Here is a 16,578-nt window from a genome sequence, read left to right as displayed (position 1 = left end):
CTTCAGGGGATTGGGAACCTCCACGGTTTCTGTCCAGTTTAACTGCGGCTGTCGGGGCACGAGAAATGTGAGATGGGGGACCCGGTTAGCTGTCTGTCCCAAGAATCACACCGGTCCTATCCCCACCCACAGACACGCTCCCCAACCAACGTGGTCTTTAGATCCCTGGAGCACAAATGGCCAGGATATTAGGAACCTCTGCCAAGAAGCGGGAACATCTGGCACAGGTCATGAGTTTGTTTTCCATGAAGTTTCTGAAATCATTGCAGCCCGACTCTCATCCCATTCTTTTAGCCTTTAGAGAAGGTTGTACCAAGGGTTAGTGCCACACCGGTGTTGGGGGGGGGGGGTAGTTCCTAATATTTTGGCCAGTGGGTGGAAGCAGCCTCAATGATTTGTTTTTATTCTTTTGGCATGAAGTTACCTGTGCAAGTAGCTTGCTGTAACATTACTGTCTTCAAACGGTGACCCCCTCCCCCCTTGAAAATGATATCGTGCTTTTACTCTCGAACGCAGATCAGGTCCTGTACATCCCTCGTTAGAGAGTACCGTAGTAGGCTGTATTGAAAATACAGCAGTCACAGTGAAGATGTAGCTAAAGAAAAGAGACTTAAAGTACCCCAATGAGTCTCAGAGTTGTGTAGTAGTTAGAGCACAGGGCACTGGGATGGAGTGATCCATGGTGCAGAACCACCCTGTAGGTTTACCCGGTTTACTTCATAGGAGAGCCTGCTTACTACCTGAGTTACTGTCTTTTTGGGGACATAATCTCAAATCTCACATGTAGTGCAGACATGCTTGCAGCGTTGTTTGCTAATCAAATTGCTGTCTCCTTTAAAAGAAACTGCATTAGTTTTTTTAGCTAAGATCTGACTCTTGCCTGCATTACACAAATGTCGCACCGGTCCTTTGCTAATTAAATAATTGGCTCTCCGCAGTGCCGTTGACGACTCTCAACGTGCGGCTAAGGACCTAAATAAACGCGCTCCGGCCAGAGCTCATCAGAAGCTCGTTAGCAGTAAAAAGAGCTCTGATTAGCGTTTTACATGGCCTTGTGGAGGGGGCCTATATTCCATTGCTACCCATCAATCAGCTCAGCACTGCGTAACCCCAAGAGCCCCCTGATGCATCAGCCATTAAGAAGCTATCCCTGTGGCGTGATTAAGTGAGGCAATGGAAAATCACTCTGGCTTTTTTTGAGTGTTGCTTAGATATTTTGTTGTCTGACCAAGTCCTCTCTACACTGGGCCTGCTAGTCTGCCGGCTGGCTGCAGATTTTCATTTCTAAAACAAATTGCCCCGGATCACCTGTTTTTGGATCACGCCATCATGGTAAACTCCTGGCTTTTCTTCTGCGCATTTTTAAACCAGCTGGCTCGATCTGTAGGTCTTCCCTTCGGACATGCCTGGCTGCCGCACCCCAAATCCCAAATAAGCTGTAACGGTCTCCCCCCAAAAAGCTCAAAAAAGGTATTTTCACTTACCCCCAGCCTCTCGGTGCTTCGCAGACAGAGCTCCGACTGACTCGGTCCATGAGGAGGAGGAGGGCAGGTTTCCCAGGGTGCCCCTCTCCCTGTCTCCGTCCCCTGGGTGGTCACCTGTTTGTGGCATTTCGGCCTCTCCAGGCTCATTCCTTGTCATGTCAATGGCTCTCCGTGCTAAAAACGGGAGCGCCGAGGCGTGTTTCTGGCAGGCGCCGCAGGAGGGGCAGGTCTGTGGTGACTGACGTTACGCGGGGGTCAACTGCTGGGGTGGGGGTGGGGCAGTTAATTAATCAATTAATCTGTCTTGTAGCAACTTCAGAGTTTGTAGTTGCAGTGTCAGTTACCATGTACAGTAAGTACCCAGAAGTGCACAGAAACAATGGAAACGGTGGGGAAGAACGGGCATTTGTATTAAATTTAGGTGGACCTGATACTGTAACTGCACCATATTGCCAGTAGAGCGCAGTTAGTGCTGCCAAGTCTGTCTTGATTTATGGCTGAAACGTCTGTTGACATCCTGATTTGTGCGTCTTTCCTTCCATTTATTTACTTGAACATGAAGGATCTTTTGACGCCCCCTCCCTCTCCCGTTTTGATGCTGTCAGGATCCAGGCAGCCGTGTTGATGGTTTTGTCATCAGTTAATCGCTTTGCCAGCGTGACATTAAAAGAGCAGGGGAAGTCCTTTTGAAACGGAGAGTCGCCCACGAGACTGCCTCTTGGCGAAGTGCTCGCGTCTTCACATGGCGTGCGAGTCTCGCGCAGCGTTTTGTTTTCCCCAGCGAAGGAACATGTTTTAAGCCTTGTGTCCCATCCAAGGAAACTGGGTCTGCTGTGTATGCAAACAATATTTATTCACTGATCCATATCCCAGATTCTCTTGTACGTTTAAAACCCTCATGGACAGTGGATTTGCAGATGGATCTGCGGAGCCGTGAGTCGAGTCGCGGCGGACAGGAGGGGACGAAACTGTGCAGTGACGGGCTATGGGAGACTCTCCCGGGTCCAGCCCTGGACGGGACGCCCTGTGGACACGCACACAGGAGCTGGGTATTGCATTCGTGAGGGGGCATGCCGTGACTCAGCCAGGGTGCCCTGGCAACAGCAAGGCCTTTATCATGACCCAGACTTTCCATCCAGGGAGTGCCGGTTGCAGTGAACAAGATCAGCAGCAGAGCACTGATATCTGGCGGGGAGCTTTATTACCGAAATGCATATATATATATATTTTAAATCGTATAATATAATATATTTTTTTAAAAAAAGGTGAAGAAATTTTGAACACTTCTTTGTCTAGGGATTTAAATGTGCTGTAAGAGCGCCCTAAGTGAAGGGTTTCGCTTCGATTTCGTCATCTCGATTTGCTTACAGGACCCTTGGGTGCCTTTGTTGGGCAACACCAGGGGCAGTTTTTTTGAAAATTGATTGTGAGCCGTGGGGGGGGAGGAAGCGTCTTAATTTCTGTTTCTCACAGAAAAGTCAGCCACAGCCCTTCAGCTTTTGACACGAGAGCTGCGCCAGCCCGCCGTGTGGCGCCTCACCCCTGGGCTTGTCAGAGGCAGCTGCTCGCTGTGGGGCCGAGGCAGGTTTAACCCTCTTGTACCTTCTGCCAAAGCACCAGGTTTCACTTGCATGGGTAGCACTGGTAACGTAACGACTGCGGCTCAGGACAAAACCTTTAAAAGAATAATTCCTCACACTTCTATAGCGCTTTTCTGGGCACTCCTCTCAAAGCGCCTGACAGGGTAATGGGGATCCCCTCCACCACCGCCAGTGTGTAGCATGACCCGGACGATGTGACAGGTTAAAGTTAAACCTTTGGGTTAAAGCTCATCATCTCCATGTCCTAAATCACTGCTTCCTTTGTTTTGCTTTCATTGTCGCCTGATCCCTCTTTATCCTGTTTAGGTAACTGTGAGCTGGGGTCAGCGATTGTAGGCCCCCTGAGGATGGGCTGTAATCAGACCGTCTTTTGATCTGCGGAGGAGTTGTACACTGTGGACACAGCTGGTAATCGCTGGATGTGGGGTCGGGCAGTAATGTCATTTGGAGTGGGCTGGGTAGATGGCTAATTTTCTGGGTCTGCCTGGTGGGGGATCCCCAGAACAGGAGTGTCTAACCCTCTTCCTGGAGATCCCCGGTCCAGTTTGTCTTGTAGGTCACTCCGTCATTTCAGGTTTTTGCAGAGATTAGGATCACTTGTATGTTACAGTATCATTCAGTTAGGTAATCTATTCAGTTAAGGGACCTCTGGTCCTTGGTAACTGAACAGTCTTGAGATTTCTGTCCCTTCTCTCAGTGATCGCAGTGGGATAGAAATTGATGGCTTCGTGGTTGCCGCTTAAATCTTCGGGATATGGGGCAAGGTGAAAGATCCCTGAGCTAGAAGGTTTCCCACCAGTGTCCAAGGTCACAGCCACCCCCCAAGACACGCAGAACATTATCTCAATACACTGGGCATGGATTTCTTTGAAGAAAGAAATGGGGTGGGCTGCCCCTGGCGGGACCAGGACACGGTAGGAGAAAAGCACCAAGTCCTCCCCTTGAGAGCAGGCTTGACCCTCTTACGCCACAGTGAGGTGCTGTTCTTACCGTCTTCCTGAGGTCCCAGTGCTCCTTCCCCTATTCTGGAAGACCCACCTAAAACTCTTTAACCTGAAAACGCAGCTTCCTTCGCAGCCTGTTATTTTAACCCCCGCGACCTGTCCTAACTGTCCTTCCTGTAAGGGTTTATCAGAAGCTGACAGGGAGGAAGTGAGTCAGGGAACAACTTTGCTGTCTTACACCATGTTGAGTCCCGTCCGTGAGGCACTGTGTACTTAACCAGAAAAGGTGCAGACCTGCTTCTGTCACGTGCTCCCTGCTGTCAGTAAATGGGAACAGGAAGATGACGGCGAAAGAAGAATTGAGATTTCAAGCGTCACAATGCTACGGGAAGCCAGAAAAGAGCACTCCTGGAAATATTTATTTTTGCTGCAGTCAAAGTCAAAATTAAACACATTTTCCCTGTCTCACAGTGTCGGAAACCTGCGTTTCTGCACGAGCTGCTCTGTTCATCTTGGGTGACACCGGAGTTATGAATCCATCCATTAAAAAGACCGTCAGCCCTCGGTAATTAATCTCGGTGACAGCGATCAGATTACAGGGAGATAGAGTACGGCATTACAGGATAATCTCTTCGATATTAAAAAAAAGACCCCGGCACGGCTTTCTCCGTTATAATTCCGGGGTGGGTGGGTTGAAAATCAATTTGAAAAGAGAAAAAAGTAATTAAACGGGGAGAAGAAAAACTCTCAGAAGAGAGCTTGAGCAAGGGTTAGGATTAATGGTTTGAATGTTTGTATCAGGCTTATCATCTCAAAATTGTGCTGCCGCTGAGCACAGTGAAAAATCCAGGGCTTTCTGAGGCCACAGTGGAGCTCATTAGTTAAGACAGATGAACAATGAGCCACTTAGGATTTACATGCCTAATATGCAGATTGGCTCTACCTTCATGAAGCAGAAAGATTTATTGTTATAGTGGCACTTGCTGCCATTACGGTTATAAATGGGATGTTGTTTTTTTTTCATTTCTCCTCAAGTGGATCGACCTTTGTACCATGACCTTTTAAAAAACGCAAAAAAGTTGGATTTAATTGCTGCAAAAAAATGATACAAATCTGTTGCACGAGGCTAGTTGTTTCGTTACTAGAAAATGTTCTTATGCATAGAAGTACAGCCAGCTGCAAATGTGACATTCATGACATCGCCTGATGCCTTTTCTTATTTTAACTTTTAGCATGCGAGAGCCAGCTTTCTTTATGGAGTTGCTCTTTTTGGTATGCTTAACATTAGCACTGTTGTATTTTGTATGCTGCATTTAGTATGACTAACCGGGTTTTCGGTGTTTAGTAATGATTAATGCTGTTCCTTGTCCTAAGCAACATATCCAAACTGGGAGAACGTGCATTCTCCACACACAAGGTGACGCAGTCTGGAATTGAGCCCCGAGAGGCAGCGCAAACCCCTGTCAGCCTGTTATTGAGTTCAGTGGAAAAGCACCTCATCATGGAAAACTAGAGATCCACCTCCTAGCCCTAAATTTTAATAGGAAACCAGTCTTAAGATGGTTACTCTATAATCATGACTCACAGATTGGCAACATGAGTGATTTTTAAACATTTGCCTTTTCCTATCATTATTAATCAAGTCTGACAGTCAGTTTAGAATTCATAATGACATTTGTGTAGAGAGCTTCTGTGTTCCAAATGTTTAAAGGATCGTTTATGTAAAACTACTTCCTGTGGAAGTCTTGATGCAATTAAATCATTGCAGATCTTTCCCCACTAGGTGTCCTCAGTCATCTGAGTTTTAGCCTCTTCTACTCATTTAGCTATTTATGTATTAGGTACAGGACTGGCAGGGAAACAAATTATTGCCTAGTGATTTCAGCCAGCCACAGTCTCTAGTACCCACTTTGCTGATGAAGCAGAAAAACTATGTTTAGCTCTGCACATCTGTCTGTGCAAATGCATCCAGAATAAGGTAACAGGCTTGGAATATCCAGAGCCAGGGGCTGGCTTGTACACAGCAGCCTGTAGCTCTTAAAGCTTGAAGCGCATCTCTTTGCTTTGCCACGGGAAGAGTTTTTGTTTTCACTGGTCTATTTTTACCCTTGAGGATCTTTTTACATTTGCAATGCCTTTGTAAACCATCATTTTAGATCAAATGGAAAAAAAAAAGCACAGATTGTGTATTTTGTTTTTACTTTATAACTGCTGATTGAAGCCCACTGTGACCAAGTCTTGGTGCAATTATGTATTTTAGCGATAGGTGTCACTTTTGCACCCCTCTCAGAGGGAAAGTGAAGAGCATTTTGGAAATGTCTGCTGACTGCTGCAGTGACTGTGCCTGCCTACAGAGAGTGGAGAGAGTTAACTGTTGGGGATAAAGTGAAGATGGCTGTGCTTAAAAACTTCCCTTTGACCTGACAGGGCTCTTTATGTATTCATTGTAGCAGAGAATGAATACATATTCATTGAACCCCCCTTGTGCTGGAGAGCTGCAAGGTCTTGTGAGTGTTTTCAGTTTAGTTTCTTAATTAGTTTCCTGCTGCACGCCAGTCATCAAGACCAGTGAGATCTGTAGAAACTGGTACAAGTTGCTAGTAGATATGAAAGACCAGGACCCTGTGGGAAGACCTATGTAGGAAAAGTGTTGCAATAAATCCAGTTATTTTCTTTTACTTTCTCCTTTTGAAAGAACCTAAAAGCTCTTTGTGATGGTAGCCTGGCATGCACGCCACGGGTTTCTCGTTTCCTGTTCCTGGAGGATCCCTTCTGATCCTTCTTCCGATTTTCATTCCAGCTGAGCTATTCAGCAATAAAGCTTTTTGAATTCTTAATTCAGCTGTTGGCTTTTTTTTAAAAAAGTTTCAGCTCTTGAAATAGTACAGCAAGGTTAAAAAAGATTATAGATCCTGTGGGCAATGCAGGGTTTCAGCTCACCCCCGGATATATGGTTTCAGTGATTTAGTGGGGATTAACCTACAGTACAGGCCTTTTGTAGCAGAGTGCTTATCTTGGTGGTGCTGGACACAGTGCCATTTCCCCCCCATGCATGTTCATCAGTGTTTTTAAAACAGTTTGGGCTTATTTAGGAAGTCGTGGGGGAGTAACAGTCCTAAAGACACGCCGAAACAGACTTTTGTTTGCTGTGTTTCTTGGAAATTAGACATGAGAAGGAGAAAAGTTCTGAATACAGAAAACAGATGGAAATCAAACAGTTGGCTCCACTAAGGATTCAGTAAGCTTCATTAATCATGGGCTGTGCTGGAGTGAAAACCTGGGAGACCGGAATCCTCCAGGAGCAGGATTGGGAAAGGCTGAGTTTAAACAATGCAGGCAGCCCGGTCTGAGTTCTGCTGCGCGGCCGGTTCCTTTTCGGGTTTTTACCAGCCTAGGGGGCTCTTGCAGAGATTATACTGATGAGGCAAACTTAGTCAATTCAACACCAGGGTCTGTCAGTGCAACTTTCCTTAGAAAGAGGTGATGTGCTGTACTTACCTGCCACCTGGCACTGGCTGTATAAACGGCACCAGAACATGGCCTGGTGCACCAGCGTGCAACGTAGGGTTGCGTGTCATGCAGCCATATCAAACCTGCCACGTAGGAGGCCTTTTCTCTTCAAAAGTAAAACCAGCTGATCTGTCAAACAGCCAGAAGAGGAGGAGGAGGTGTGTGTGCGTGGGGGGGGATGCAGCTGATATCCAGATGTGTCCAGCAGCTGGTGTGTGAGGGCATCATCTGAATGCCTCTAACTGAGAGTCTGTTGCTGGGGGGGGGGGGGCACTGTGACTTTCCGTGAGCCCTCCTGGCTGACGGAGCTGGAATGGGGGGGGCTAGAGATGGCAGATGGGATAAACAGCCCCCCCCCACACACACACAGACTTCACACCCCCACCAGTTCACCCAGAGCATAGGAAACCTGCAGCTTTTTGTCACTCGTCGGCCGCATCCGATTCTGCAGGAAGGATGCAGGCGGTAGAGGCGGGCGAGCGAGCGTTTCCACGCATGTCCTCGGGGCGGTCCGTGAGCCACACGTGTGGAACGGGATTGAGCAGACTGTTGTGGCGCTCCGTGGCGCTGGATTCTCCCCATTTGTCCCCTCTGGTGGGGACCCCCGTGCTTCATTCACCCCTGTAAAGAAACCAGAGACCTCGCCTGCCAAGATCATCGTCGTCTCCCTGACGGCAGACGGGTTTTTAGCTTCAGTTCGCGAGCACGGATCCACAAAGGAAGACCATGTCAATTCTGGATCAGGCCTTGCCTGTTAAATATGGGCTGTTTGCTGTTTCTTGTGTGAACTGTGCCCAAGCACCAGTGATGCCAGAGTGCCACTGAATGTGCACTTACAAAATAACATTTTGTGTGTGTTTGGCACAGCAATGTTCTCTGTTTGACTTTGTGTTCTTTAATTCATTTTCATGTTTCAGCGTGCCCTTCTGAACGTGTGGATTTTGTGTTTTTCCAACCATTTAATCACATTAAATATCCGAACTGAGTGACAGCGTAGTGTAGCCTTTTCCTTTTCAAATATCCTCAGTGTGTTAGTTTAGAATTTCCTGCTCATCACTGTTGAGTGAAAAAATAACCCTTATATTGAATAACGTGTGAATTTGCAAGACCGGATTTTATATTGTTTCCAATCTATGTGGCCTCCTTTTTCAGGAGCAACTGAAGGCATTGGAGAGGTCATTTGCTTGTTGAAACCTTTCTTGGCAGGTCCGAAGCTGGTCACTTTCTTTTGTTTTAATTAGTGACTCCCCAATAGATAGGCCATCCTCCCTCAAACCAGGGATATTAGGGTTCCCTGGCGGTCCTCAGGGGTTAGTCATGGGAACCAGCCCCTCGAAACAAAGGCTAAACATTCCTCCCTCAGGTTAGTAGTGTATAAAATCTTCACCTGCAGGCTGTGGATCCTCTGACACTGCTTCTGCTAATGTCTTGCAAGAAACGGCAACTTTGTAATAATCACGTTTGCTTTTAATTTTATGCTGAAACTGGGGATCTGTACAAAGCATGACCTTTTCGAAAGGGTTCCATGAGAAACAAGCGACTGAGTGCCTCTCCTGCAGAGGACTGAGCTGTGTGTCTAAAAAGCGTCTCAGACTGAAACTGAAACCGTGGTGCCTTTTGTACGTGGGTGTGAAATCTGTTTTACCTGAGGATGTGTGTTAATTGAACACATGCTGTGCACATGTGAACAAATTGTTCACAACTGTTGTGCGGAGCCTGCACAACCAAACAGAAGAGAGACCGGAAACCGCACGTTGTTCTAGATGCTCGTGTCTTCCGACTTTGTGACAGACACTATGGCAGGTGGCTGATGGGATTGTGTGGCACTAATTGGCATGTAATAGGCAACACAATGGGTTTATTAATGACAAAAACAACATCAAAAGAAGCAAAGAATGTAACAAAGGATTTTGAGCTAATTAGCATCACAAGGCTTAATTACTGACGTGGGGATACAAACCCCTTTGTGTCATTGACAGGGTAATTAGTGGAGCAATAGAAGAAGTGTAAGCCGGCGGCAGGCTGCTGAACACCGAGCCTGTGTGAGTGGATCGTTGAGGAAAGACATTTAATGCCAATTAGACGCCCTCTTTTGTTTTTCCTTGTATGTTTACCTGAGGAGGTTGCAGCTTACACAATGTTTTATTCCCTAGTCTGCTTTGGTTAAAGCTGTGCCCCAGTCTGGCAGTGCGTTTGACCCATCTTGCCCCAGTCTGGCAGTGCGTTTGACCCATCTTGCCCCAGTCTAGCAGTGCGTTTGACCCATCTTGCCCCAGTCTGGCAGTGCGTTTGACCCATCTTGCCACAGTCTATCAGTGTGTTTGACCCATCTTGCCCCAGTCTGGCAGTGTGTTTGACCCATCTTGCCCCAGTCTATCAGTGCGTTTGACCCATCTTGCCCCAGTCTGGCAGTGCGTTTGACCCATCTTGCCCCAGTCTGGCAGTGCGTTTGACCCATCTTGCCCCAGTCTAGCAGTGTGTTTGACCCATCTTGCCCCAGTCTGGCAGTGTGTTTGACCCATCTTGCCCCAGTCTGGCAGTGTGTTTGACCCATCTTGCCACAGTCTATCAGTGTGTTTGACCCATCTTGCCCCAGTCTGGCAGTGTGTTTGACCCATCTTGCCCCAGTCTATCAGTGTGTTTGAACCATCTTGCCCCAGTCTGGCAGTGTGTTTGACCCATCTTGCCCCAGTCTATCAGTGTGTTTGACCCATCTTGCCCCAGTCTGGCAGTGTGTTTGACCCATCTTGCCCCAGTCTATCAGTGCGTTTGACCCATCTTGCCCCAGTCTAGCAGTGCGTTTGACCCATCTTGCCCCAGTCTGGCAGTGCGTTTGACCCATCTTGCCCCAGTCTATCAGTGTGTTTGACCCATCTTGCCCCAGTCTGGCAGTGTGTTTGACCCATCTTGCCCCAGTCTATCAGTGTGTTTGACCCATCTTGCCCCAGTCTATCAGTGTGTTTGAACCATCTTGCCCCAGTCTGGCAGTGTGTTTGACCCATCTTGCCCCAGTCTGGCAGTGCGTTTGACCCATCTTGCCCCAGTCTAGCAGTGCGTTTGACCCATCTTGCCCCAGTCTGGCAGTGCGTTTGACCCATCTTGCCCCAGTCTATCAGTGTGTTTGACCCATCTTGCCCCAGTCTAGCAGTGTGTTTGACCCATCTTGCCCCAGTCTGGCAGTGTGTTTGACCCATCTTGCCCCAGTCTAGCAGTGTGTTTGACCCATCTTGCCCCAGTCTGGCAGTGTGTTTGACCCATCTTGCCCCAGTCTATCAGTGTGTTTGACCCATCTTGCCCCAGTCTGGCAGTGTGTTTGACCCATCTTGCCCCAGTCTATCAGTGTGTTTGACCCATCTTGCCCCAGTCTGGCAGTGCGTTTGACCCATCTTGCCCCAGTCTGGCAGTGCGTTTGACCCATCTTGCCCCAGTCTATCAGTGTGTTTGACCCATCTTGCCCCAGTCTGGCAGTGCGTTTGACCCATCTTGCCCCAGTCTATCAGTGCGTTTGACCCATCTTGCCCCAGTCTGGCAGTGCGTTTGACCCATCTTGCCCCAGTCTGGCAGTGCGTTTGACCCATCTTGCCCCAGTCTATCAGTGCGTTTGACCCATCTTGCCCCAGTCTGGCAGTGCGTTTGACCCATCTTGCCCCAGTCTGGCAGTGCGTTTGACCCATCTTGCCCCAGTCTAGCAGTGCGTTTGACCCATCTTGCCCCAGTCTGGCAGTGTGTTTGACCCATCTTGCCCCAGTCTAGCAGTGCGTTTGACCCATCTTGCCCCAGTCTGGCAGTGCGTTTGACCCATCTTGCCCCAGTCTGGCAGTGCGTTTGACCCATCTTGCCCCAGTCTATCAGTGTGTTTGACCCATCTTGCCCCAGTCTGGCAGTGTGTTTGACCCATCTTGCCCCAGTCTGGCAGTGTGTTTGACCCATCTCACCAGGAGTTCCTGAATTCCTGCTGCGACGAGTCCTCTAGTCCTTTAGGAGTTCCCTTCCAGCTTACAGTCGGAACCAGCACGTTCTGCCTTTCCCTGCCGTGTTTGGTGAGGACATGCCGATGCGTGGGTTGATGTGTCTGCATGCGTGCCAACAACACCCATTTCTCCTGATGTGAAAGGAGCCCACAGTGGGGGCTTGCTCGGTGATCTTGAGCGAGCGCTCTTGGGACCCCTGTGGCATTCGTCCTCGGCCCTGCAACTCACTAAAGGCACCCCCACTTTCCAGCCCTGGCCACTGCCCCCCGCCTGGCTGCCCTGCTCATGTCTTCAGGACGGACAAAGGATCAGCAGCTGACCCAGCTTCACCCCCAAAGAGACTGACTGCCCTGCTTTTATGCCTTCAGAGTGCTTCGGCTGCAGGAGGCAGGGAGGGGTTTGTAGGGGCTGGGAACAAGACTTCAGACTGGCTTCAGTAGACAGTCCTCTGTGCAAGGTGCTTGGGGGGCCCCGAGGTTGACGTCATCTGCACTCCTTGACGTGGGCAGACCTGAGCGGGCCTTCTCCGATCTTCCATTTCTCAATGCGACTGAAAAAATTAAAATCATCGGAACACTCGAGAACAGGGCATGGCAGTATATTAATGCCAGTAAGGACTCGGAAGGGGTTAGTGTGAATATTTAAATATCGTTCTCAGTTTCCATTTCAAGTGTTTTCACAAATTGAAGCTCATGCTGGTGCTTTCGGCAGGGCAACAGTATCAAGGCTTGCCTGTAGTTTTTTAAAATCTCCTGGCAGCATGCCCACGCTTCAAGCAGAGATCTGTAGCAGTTAAGACGTCTACATTTCTTGCTTAACCATAAGGACAAGCATTCACAGAGAAAGGAGTTTCTGTTTTTTTCAGTTAAGATCTGTTAGGCTCCCTTGAGATATCCGTGTGGGAAACAGAATTGAATAAATAAAAATCTTTATTTAATGTAGCACCATTCATATGAAAAGAAGTCCCAGAAAGCTCTCTGATCACAGGTTTGACAGTGGGGCATGCCACGTAAATTTGACTCTGAACACCACAGGGAGCCTGTGAAGAGACACTGGGAGAAATTAGTGATTGCCCAAATGCTATGGCAATTTCTGTATATGTACTGTATATAATGTAATTTCTTATTATTAAGGGTCTCGCGTCAGCCATTATATGTCAGCAGCCTCCCTGTACTGCAGATCAGGTGGAAGAGCGGGAAATCGCTTCACCAGTTGGATGGAGGGGGGCCAGACCGTGCAAGCGCAGGTAGAACTTATCCAGGGCTCTGGTGTTACCCCTGTTCCCATGAAGAGTGCCCTAGGATCTTCAAAGATCACGTAGGCAGGATCTCAGTGTGACATCTCACCTGAAGGACAGCACTTCCTACAACACAGTGTCCCCTTTGTTGCAATGCTGAGGCAATCGACTGTAAATTCTAGTCCAGAGGTGAGAGCGCCACCTACTGGTCCTGCACTGCCACACACAGGGACATCGTGGATTTCCTTTGAGGTCTGCCATTCAAGTCCTGACCAGTCCAGGCCACGTTGAGCTTCAGAGATCTGACTAGATCAGCCTAGAAGGTGGCAACGCTGCTGTCATTTTGTTTCTGGAATTACATTACTCAAAACACCCCTGCAGTTAAAAGGTTTCTCTTTCATTTTGCAAAGAAAGCTGATGCAAAATCCCTTAAAAGCAGTCTCGTATTTTGAGTGCAGTCCTTCTCAGTGTTGCTATTTACAAATGCGCACTGCCACAGGCAAATAGCAATTCCTAAATTGTCCAATTTGCTTTTTGAGTGGACAACATTAATGGTTTTTGTGCACCTAATCAGTCAGATTTTCTTTTACATTTGTGCCCCTTAGTAGTGCTGCTCATCTCAAACTGCTTAGGATTCCTTGCAGCAGTCCGTGAATTAGGGAAGTTATGATTCATGCAGAAAATAAATGTATTAGTGGCAGCACGGTGGCACAGTGGTTAGCATTGCTGCCTTGCAGCGCTGGGACCCTGGGTCCAATTCTGGATCTGGGCCAGGAGCCTGAGCCTGGAGTTTGTGTTCTCTCGCCGTGTTCACTTGGGTTTCCTCTAGGTGCTCCAGTTTCCTAGAGATCCAAGCCCCAGTTTTAACCCCACGACATGCTTGTGGTTAATTGGCAACCTCAGAAAATTTGCCAAAGTGAATATGATGCAGAGTTGTGGCAGTGCATCAGACTAAATACAAATTTTCAGTCTCATTTAACTCTGTGCTGCACTGACTTGGCGTATACTGCATGACAAGATGGCGAAAGAAATACCGGAGGGTCCCGTAGTTCATTAACTAAGTGAAGCTAACAGGCTGCAGATAAAAGATTGGCTTGGAAGTTCTTTATAACTTGTCGTTTACTGAAAACATATTTTCAGGAAGCCAATTCCTCTCTCAATTTTTGGAATAAGGCTAAAAAAAAAACAGTGTTTTAATGTGATGATAAATCAGTGCTGGTCAGAATGAGAGATCTGGTATTTGTTAGAGCGAGGCTTATTCTGGTTATGGGACTGATAAGGAGTTAGAAGGTGGCACCGTTTTGTCTTAAAACATGAAATATCTTCCCCAGATAGATACAGTATATTAATATTTATGTCCCCTGATTTTTTTTTATCCAAACTGACTTATAAATGGTCCTGATTAACCCTGTTTCTTTTTCCACTGTGGCCCTGCACAATCTGGGTTCCCTACATTTCCCAAGCTTGTTCCGCTAGTGAAGCAGAGTTTCGTTTCTCCACCTGGTCTGCTATGCAGTGGGGCTGCTGCTGCTGCAAAATGGCTGCTCTGTCTCACCCACATATATGAAGCACTTTGGAATCCCGTGGGATGCACATTGATGTACACATACTGTACTTGTAAATTCTTATGCCTTTTCTTATGCCGCGAATTCTGGAGACCAGAAATATGCTGAAGTTTTTCCAGACCGTTCTGGGTGCCACCAAGGAGAGCGTTTCTCTTTCTCTTTAATAGACAGCGAGCTCACAAGTGAGATCGCAGTGTGGCGGAAGCAACTTTCTCCCCAGAGCTGTGTGAGGTTACATTACAATTGCATGATCCTTTCCTTAAAATATGAAAACAAACGGTAAAATAGGGTTAATGGCAAGTAAGCGGATTTCCATACAGGAGCGTTTGGGCCTGGAGCCCATGAATTGCAGACGTGATCGGAGTGTTAGACGCCTTGTTTGTTTTGGCCGCTGTCTCTGGGTATTTAATTTCCTCCTGTTAGAGGTGCCGCTGTTGTTTCACCTCCAGTTCTTATTTGCTTCGCTAACCATGTGCCCAACAGGCTCCGACTCGCCACTGGCTTCATATCAAGAACATTTACCGGGAGCTGACCCGTTTGCCTGACAGCGAAGAACCAGAGGCAGAAATGAGTACCCAGCAAAGGCAGAGACCAGAAGAAGAAAAAAAACAGGCCAAAACAACATTTCCACTTGACGTCCACACACCTTAAATGCCATTGCTCAAGGGTATCTGTGCATGAGATGATTCACCGCAAACCTCTTACAGGAATGTCTCTGGCATCAACAGAGAGAGAGAGAGGACATTCTGGAACTTGACCTGGCATGTTTTCTTTTAATGCCTCTCCATACAGGCAAAAGTCCCGCTCTCCCTGTCCCCCTCTCCCAGCTTGTCCTGTACTTTCTCTTGTCCCTTCTCTCTTCTCTGTTCTCTCCTTCTGTTTCTCCCCTATCTTTTCACACCCCTTCTGTTGCTTTCTCCCCTGTCTTATTCCCTAGCTCTCTCCTGCTCTCCCACCCTTCTCTCATTTTCTCTCCCTTCTCGCTCTGCATCCATCTCCTCTCTCCTTTTTTCTTCTCCCTTGCTCTCCTGTCTCTAGCACGGGCTCAAACGGCACCCGCAGGAAATGTCCCAAAGATTCTTGCCACTTCCTCCCATTCTCTGCCTGTCCTCCTCTGCTCGTGTTTGTCTTCCTGTGCCGGGTTTCCTCCCCACGTTCCTCCGGAATCCCTCCATCAAGATGTCTCTGGGCACATTTAGGAACTTCAAAGGCGAGCCGCGGGTCCTCGCGGGAAGCAAATATTTGTTCTAGTTCTCGGGAAAGGTGTCGGCTTCATAGCAAGGGGAAGCCGGAGACATGAGAACTTTTTTTTTGTCATTTCCCCTTCGTTCTGGAGAGTGCACGTAACAGGCCGATGGGGCTCTTGGACTTGCGGTCTTTCAACCGAAACGCTCTGTGTGTTTCTCGGGTTCTCCAGGGGGCCCCCAGATCCGGGGGCTGGGGCGCAGGCCTTGTTCCCCGCAGGCTCCTGCTGCTCGTGAGTCACCGACCCTCTTCCTGCCAGTTCAGTCCGGGGCTGGGTCACAGTGAGCCGGAACCGGACCTGGGAAACAGCGGGCTCAAGGCAGGACACACCCTGGACAACACTCCTGTCCATGTCGGGCCCTTCCGAATTCGGAACTTGGGAAGAAGAAAGAGGAACCTCTTTGCAGGCACAAATGGCTGTGGCGATCGTGCTAAAGCTAGGCTTTAACGGGTTTCGGTGTGGCATTTTGGAGTTTCGTTTTAACGTCACCGAGAAACTGCCCCACCCCGGCCCCAGCCCCTGCCCTCCTTCTGGGTGGCAAAACCCCTGTTCAAGCTGGATCACAGCTGCAGGTCCAGCCTGGGCACAGAGGTGCCCCCCAGGGAAGTGTCTCCTCTGGCAATCCCTGGTTATGGAGAGGAAGCAGCACAGGCGGACTAGCAGGTTTTCTCGAAAAATGTCCGGGGTCAGTATATGAACCCCGCTTTGATGGGGTTGTGTTTTCCTTTGCTGCTTCCCTCTGGACGGGTTGGTTATACCGTGGTATTACCTGCTGCCCATGCCTTTTCATTTTCTCTTGGACGTACCGCAGGTGTTGGCGTGGTCAAGCCAGCAGGACAGAGTCTCTTTTGGGTTTAGTGACCTTTCTTTTGTGGCTTCGGCAGGAGTTCGCAATGCGCTCATGCTTCGGGGTTGGTTGTGTGGGGCTGGTGGTGGGGGGGTGAGTGTGGAGAAAAAAATAATAAAACACCAGAACAGTAACAATAGAAATAATAACGACAGGGAAACTGTGGAGCGAAA

The sequence above is a fragment of the Atractosteus spatula genome, chromosome 25 (assembly GCF_055471065.1).
Source record: "Atractosteus spatula isolate fAtrSpa1 chromosome 25, fAtrSpa1.hap1, whole genome shotgun sequence".
Taxonomy (NCBI): domain Eukaryota; kingdom Metazoa; phylum Chordata; class Actinopteri; order Semionotiformes; family Lepisosteidae; genus Atractosteus; species Atractosteus spatula.
This window is presented reverse-complemented; position numbering follows the sequence as displayed.